Here is a 7,654-nt window from a genome sequence, read left to right as displayed (position 1 = left end):
CCTGCAGGGTGGGCTCACACCTCGGAAACACACTGAATTTAAGCAGATGTATATAAAAACTCTGCTTACCTTATACATTTGTTTGGCCAAGGCGTGTTCCGAGGTGCTCTCTTCCCACAGGCCCGTGGTGGATCTCTCAAACTTCTCCTGGCTGGCTCGCCAATTGATGAAACAAAAGTTCTGTACGTCTTCAGTCAATTCTCAAGATGTAAAAACAGCATTTGAACTCAGCAGGGTTGATGCAAAGTTTTTTATTGGTTCTCAGGTAACAAAGATTGCCAATAGAACGTGAGCGTGATCCCGGGATCAGACTGAAGTTTTCTCTGGACAATTTAACTTATATAGTCTTCTCCCCATTGTATGTTAATATGGTACGATATTTTGTTGGTTTCGTAGACATTAGGTAATCTTACAAAGCGGATCCCTTGTCTCAGGGGATTCAAAACAGGTACTTCCCTACATAGACACTTCTTCCAATTAGGCTCTTTCTGACCTTGAACAGCCAGCTGTGTTAGGCTTCTGGGCGTAAGGCCACAAATATGTCTCATAAGTTACAGCTATGCATCCTGGTCCTTTATGAAAGCATACACATGCTCCTCTCCCCCACTCATCCTTTAATTATTTAAACCTTATATTTTGGGCTCCATGTCTCCTACCATTGTTTAGGGATAACAATAATCAGTCAACAGCATTGCATCTGGTTTCCAATAATATAGCATGTACTACAAAGGTGATCACAAGTTTCATTGAATCCTTAATCATTAACCATCTTCATAATTACAACAGTATGGTGTTTTTTCCACAACAAGCGCTCCTCCAGGGGATTCCCTCGTCCTCCTGGGGGATTTCAATGCTCATGTGGGCAATGACAGTGAGACCTGGAGGGGCGTGATTGGGAGGAACGGCCCCCCCGATCTGAACCCGAGTGGTGTTCTGTTGTTGGACTTCTGTGCTAAACACGGCTTGTCCATAACGAACCCATGTTCAAGCATAAGGGTGTCCATATGTGCACCTGGCACCAGGACACCCGAGGTCTCAGTTCGATGATCGACTTTGTAGTCGTGTCGTCGGACTTGAGGCCGCATGTCTTGGACACTTGGGTGAGGAGAGGGGCGGAGCTGTCAACTGATCACCACCTGGTGGTGAGTTGGCTCCGATGGTGGGGGAGGACGCCGGTCAGGCCTGGCAGGCCCAAACGTAATGTGAGGGTCTGCTGGGAATGGCTGGCGGAACCCTCTGTCAGAAGGAGCTTCAACTCCCACCTCCGGGAGAGCTTCGATCATGTCTCGGGGGGGCCGGGGACATTGAGTCCGAATAGGCCATGTTCCGGGCCTCCATTGTTGAAGCGGCTGACCGGAGCTGCGGCCGCAAGGCGGTCGGTGCATGTCGCGGCGGTAACCCTCGGACCCGGTGGTGGACTCCGGAGGTGAGGGATGCCGTCAAGCTGAAGAAGGAGGCCTATCGGGCTTTATTGGCTGGTAGGACTCCTGAGGCAGCTGATGTGTACCGGCAGGCCAAGCGGAATGCGGCTTTGGCGGTCGCGGAGGCAAAAACCCGGGCATGGGAGGAGTTCGGCGAGGCCATGGAGAATGACTTCCAAACGGCTTCAAAAAGGTTCTGGACCACCATCTGGCGACTCAGGAGGGGGAAGCAGTGCTCTGTCAACACTGTATACGGTGGGGACGGTGCGCTGCTGACTTCGACGGGGGACGTCCTGGATCGGTGGAAGGAATACTTCGAAGACCTCCTTAATTCCACCAACACGCTTTCCGACGTGGAGGCAGAGTCTGGGGACATCGGGGGGGGCCCTTCTATCTCTGGGGCCGAGGTCGCCGAGGTGGTTGAAAAGCTCCGCGGTGGCAGGGCCCCTGGTGTGGACGAGGTCCGCCTGGAGTTCCTCAAGGCTCTGGATGTTGTAGTGCTGTCTTGGTTGACACGACTCTGCAACATCGCGTGGACATCGGGGACAGTGCCTCTGGACTGGCAGACCGGGGTGGTGGTTCCCCTCTTAAAAAGGGGGACCGGAGGGTGTGCTCCAACTTTAGGGGGATCACACTCCTCAGCCTCCCTGGGAAAGTCTATTCAGGGGTCCTGGAGAGGAGGGTCCGCCGGATTGTCGAACCTTGGATTCAGGAGGAGCAATGTGGTTTTCGTCCGGGCCGTGGAACAGTGGACCAGCTCTATACCCTCCGCGGGGTCCTGGAGGGTACATGGGAGTTCGCCCAACCAGTCTACACATGTTTTGTGGATTTGGAAAAGGCGTTCGACCGTGTCCCTCGGGGGCTCATGTGGGGGGTGCTCCGAGAGTACGGGGTACCGGATTCCCTGATCGGGGCTGTCCGGTCCCTGTACGACCAGTGCCAGAGTTTGGTCCGCATTGCCGGTAGTAAGTCGAACTTGTTTCCGGTGAGAGTTGGACTCCGCCAGGGCTGCCCTATGTCACCGATTCTGTTCATTACCTATATGGACAGGATTTCTAGGCGCAGCCAGGGTGTTGAGGGGGTCCGGTTTGGTGACCTCAGGATCGGGTCGCTGCTTTTTGCAGATGATGTGGTCCTGTTGGCTTCATCGGGCCGTGACCTTCAGCTGTCACTGGAGCGGCTCGCAACCGAATGTGAAGCGGCTGGGATGCGAATCAGCACCTCCAAATCTGAGGCCATGGTTATCGACCAGAACAGGGTGGAGTGCCATCTCCGGGTCGGGGAGGAGATCCTGAACCAAGTGTAGGAGTTCAAGTATCTCGGGGTCTTGTTCACGAGTGAGGGAAGAATGGAGCGCGAGGTCGACAGGCGGATCGGTGCGGCGTCCGCAGTGATGCGGGCTCTGCATCGGTCCGTCGTGGTGAAGAAGGAGCTGAGTCTAAAGGTGAAGCTCTCTATTTACCAGTCGATCTACATTCCTACCCTCACCTATGGTCACGAACTATGGGTAGTGACCGAAAGATGAGATTGCGAATACAAGCGGCCGAAATGAGCTTTCTCCGCAGGGTGTCCGGGCTCTCCCTTAGAGATAGGGTGAGAAGCTCGGTCATCTGGGAGAGGCTCAGAGTAGAACCGCTGCTCCTCTGCGTCGAGAGGAGCCAGCTGAGGTGGCTCGGGCATCTGATTAGGATGCCTCCTGGACGCCTCCCTGGTGAGGTGTTCCGGGCACGTCCCACTGCGAAGAGGCCCCGGGGAAGACCCAGGACACGCTGGAGGGACTATGTCACTCGGCTGGCCTGGGAACGCCTCGGGGTCCCCCAGGAAGAGGTGGTGGAAGTGGCCGGGGAGAGGGAAGCCTGGGCCTCCCTGCTTAGGTCGTTGCCCCCGCGACCCGATCCCCGGACAAGCGGCAGATGCCGACGATGACGATAACGGAAAAACGAGATGTTCCCGATGTCGTTGCTGTTGATATTGTTAGCGAATAACGGTAATATTGTAACGGTGTATCAAACTCGTAGTGACTGAGATCGCTACAGTAGCTACTGCTGTAGCTACAATATCCAACTTAACGATTAAAGATTTTCTGGACTGCGTGAGTTTTCTAGCTATATGTCTGGACACAATAATTTTCCTTCGGGGTTAATTAAGTACCTATTTATCTTATTGGCTATGGAAACTTTATCATTGTAATGATGAGCAGTTTTGAGGATTTGTGGATCGATGAGCAAGCAGAGTTAACAGTAGAAAAGTAAATGTTGGATAAAGCAAACATTAAGATTTCTTATCAGTTAAATACTGATTGTTTAATATAGTAGGTACACGTCTGTATATAGCATATATATATTGTTTTCATATAGTTCAAGTTCAAGTCTTGTATTGTCTGATGCACATTCTTAAGACAACGCAAGCACTTGGCATTTACATATGCCTAACATAAGTACACAGAACATAAATTACATCTATGCTAAGCTTGAATAAGTGAACCTCCTAAATATACAGATATCTATAAATAACACAATTTAAATTACTGTAAATACTGTGTTTACTGTAAATACTGTGTTTACTGTGTGTGTACTGTACAAATTACTGTAAATAATGAAATATTTGTATTTTGCTATTTTATACACTATCTAGTGTTTGGCCTAGCTACATTTTAGCTGCTTTCTCCCCTTGAGGAATGAAGGCATGACCAGTGTGGCACCACATTTTGCCAGTTGTTCAACAATCAAAAAAACCCTGTCTGCCATAACTTGATCTCCTGAATTGATGTTAGTGTACAAGTCAGAATGTGCACTGAGGCCTGTTCCATAAAGCGAGTTTACCGAATAAGCCAGACTTATGTCAGTTAGTCGGTCTCATTTCTTGTTCATTTGGTTCCATAAAGCTAGCTCAACGTAGTTCGAACTCGGTTACTATGGCAACTTAGGCGGTTGCTGGTGCTTAACCAGACGTCCCTGTAACACTGACCCAACGGGAAGACGATGATTTACCACGTATATTCTCATTTTCTTATTCTCATCAGTTCAACATTGATAGAAAATCAACGTAAATAGCCTACATAGGCTACAACATTTAGCCTAATGCGTTAAACAATGATGAATAATGCTTTGATAGGCTACGCACCATAGCCGTTAAATGTATGTATGTTAGTTTGTGATTTAAAATGTTTAGGCATCAGGCATAGGCCTACATCTCAATCTAAATTATCCGAGTATAATTATCATAGCAATATAATTGTTAACAGTAGCCTACAATTGCAAAACAAACCTAAATCCGCCCCCCTTTTCCCCGACACAAAACCCCAGTTTAAAAAGTTAGCACTAGGCTACTGGATAATGTTTTAATTAATATTAGGCTATTTATTTTAAACAATGTCAAAAAAAGTCAATTTAGATTAGTTTAGAGGGTATTTTTTAATCAACGAAGGTCTACGTTCACGACGTCAATCATGGCGTGTCATTTTACATTGATTGAAGCGGTGGATGAGGGAGCTGTCATTGTACACGATTTAAAGGGGACGTTCTTTATGGAAGAAGTCATGTGGCAGTGTGCATTGCTTTTGCCGTGGTGGATTGTATGATCCATGTTTTACCTCTCGGGCTGTTAAAAAATAGGGCGCACGCGCTTTAGCTTGACTACGTAAATCTGACTTGAATTAGTAGGACTGCGTGAGCTGAAATTGGCCTTTATGGAACCGCTTAAGCCCCTCTTGACTAATTAAACTTATTCAAGTCTGGTTTAGGACTTTAAGTCTAGCTTTTTTGAGCGGCCTTTATGGAATAGGCCCCTGATCTCCTTGTCTGATATTCTTCCTCCCCACATTTTGGAAACTAATTATATTGAGCCATAGGCCTTGATACCTATTAGAGCCTTGAGTGTTTTATGATGTTTGTAGTTTGACCTGAGCTAGGCCCTAGGCCTGAAATGGAATGGCCTGTAAATGAAAAACTCCAGCCAGGGGGGTGTTCCATCAACGCCGCTAACGCAAGTCGCGCTAACACGAATAAGTCTCACTTGGGTACACGTCAACTTAGACTTAAGCCTGAAGCCGTTCCACTAACGTTCCGTTCCACTAACAGGCAACGCTAATTCAAGCTAGACCTCAATAAGCTTAGACTCTGCAGCCCAGATCAGGCGATCGTCGAAAAGAGGAGTTATGTCGCAAAAAGCAAAGCGTAAAGGTGTTGTTTCAGCAGCGTAAATTGATTTTTGGAGTTTTTTTGAGTTGTCCCCAAAAAGGGCAATGTTGCCGCAATTATCATGGCAAGGGAGACAACTTGTCAAACCATTACGACCGTTAAAATGCGTATATTGTAGACCTACCAAATCTACTTAACAAATATATATATATTTATATATATATATGCATTTAGGCCTACTGATAATTTGCGTAAATTGATGAGCTGTCTGCAACCATTCTGACAGGCTAGCCTATGGCCAATATTCTCAACAGGAGATTGAGAATAATAGCCCAAAAAAGAACGTGGGAGCAATTGAAAATTGTAGGATAAAATTCAAAACACTGAAGAAAGCCATGCACTTGATAAGGGCTAATAATGTTTCTGTCTTCACATCTTGAACAAAATCAATAAATTACTTCAAAATAACTTTGCCACACGCTATTAACATTCCATATTACTGCGCATCGAATATTTCAAATTGAAAAAGACGGCAAAGGTGTCCATCTGGCTGTTGCGTGGCAACGATTTATGTAGGAACTATACTTTGTAGTAGCGGAAGAATTACGGTTTATTATTAAACTATTACTACCATAGATGTTATACATATACTGAGGTGCTGGACATTTAAATATTTTGAAAACTAAACTTCCCAATAAGCAATGGGACATCTTCAACTACCTGTCACCTTTCAGCACTCACCTCAGCAACAGAGCTGTCTCCACTGCCCCTGCATGCTGCCCCTGCCTCTGACTCACTCTCAATCTCAACCACCTAGGCTATATCAGGAGACATGGAGATGCATTGAGCATTCTTTCATATTGATAATTGACATAAGCTCAAAGTAGATTGTTCATATGAAGATTTCTGATATGTAAATAATGTTATCAGCGTATCAAATTAACAATTGGTATAGGTTTAGAAGCCTTGACTGCACAGTTATGAAATGGTCAAATGTGTGTTCAAACATGTAGTATTTTCCACAGATCACATCCTTAGGATGTAAGCTTTCAGAAAAAATACATGGGTGAGGTGGTTGAATCAGTTTCCCTAAATGGCCCAAAAAAGTATCAGCCATATACTCCATTTACCAATACCGAATTTATTATGCATGGGCAGCATACTAATATGGAGAGAAGGAAGTGTCTCTTGTCTCAATAGATAACATCCTGAGGGTATAAGCTTTCAGAGGATATATCATATATGGTTTTAATGGTTGAATCAGTTTTGCCTTCATGTTACAGACTAACATGTCCTAATGAAATGCTACGAATTGCCAAAATTACGTTGAGCAACCTTATTTAATTTGGAAGACAATTCTGCAGCCGTAGAATGGATCTTACACACTCTTGCCCCTCGCCCCTCGTGCGCCCAAGAGTGTATGGCTGCAGCCTGCAGCCTCCTGCCTCATGCCCTCCTGTCTCATGCCCTCCCGTCTCATGCCTATACATTTCAAAATAAAAGCTTGTCTGGTCCGCTATTTCTCCTTCCTACTTTGGAGTACGTTTTAGCTACAAACTAAAATCCATTCTACGGCTGCAGCCTGGGAGGCCCGGTTGAGTTTAGGCGTCACAACAACGGTTGTGGTTAGGATTAGTTTAAGGCCAGGAGTCGTAGCAGAGGTCGAGGGGTTAGGGCTAACATAACAGCACACCGTGCATTTTGTCACCTGCCGTGTGTTCTTTTTTTTTTTAAGACACTGATGTGTACCTTACGGAAAATCACAAAAAGAAACCATCAAAGTCTGCAACCATAAATCGCTCTAGGTAACGTTAGCTAATATTCGCTAACAAATGTCAACATAAAACGCTGATGCAGTTTTAAATGAAGGACATCGCAGGTTTAATCAAATATACCTTAACATAATGGACAGAACAATAACATCCAGGTATCCGCAAATAATAGGCCTATTGATAAAAAGTTTTCAATTTATTGCAACAAACGTGCTCACGAACCTTTAACTCCATCCGTAAAATAATTCGCGATTTAGTATTTTTGACCCTCTGAATTTACCGTTGGACAGTTTGGGGATGAGACGGGAGGGCATGAGACGGG

This window comes from Hypomesus nipponensis, chromosome 13 (genome assembly GCF_054491055.1).
Source record: "Hypomesus nipponensis isolate SF chromosome 13, ASM5449105v1, whole genome shotgun sequence".
In the NCBI taxonomy this organism is placed as follows: domain Eukaryota; kingdom Metazoa; phylum Chordata; class Actinopteri; order Osmeriformes; family Osmeridae; genus Hypomesus; species Hypomesus nipponensis.
Note: the sequence above shows the minus strand (reverse complement) of the source record.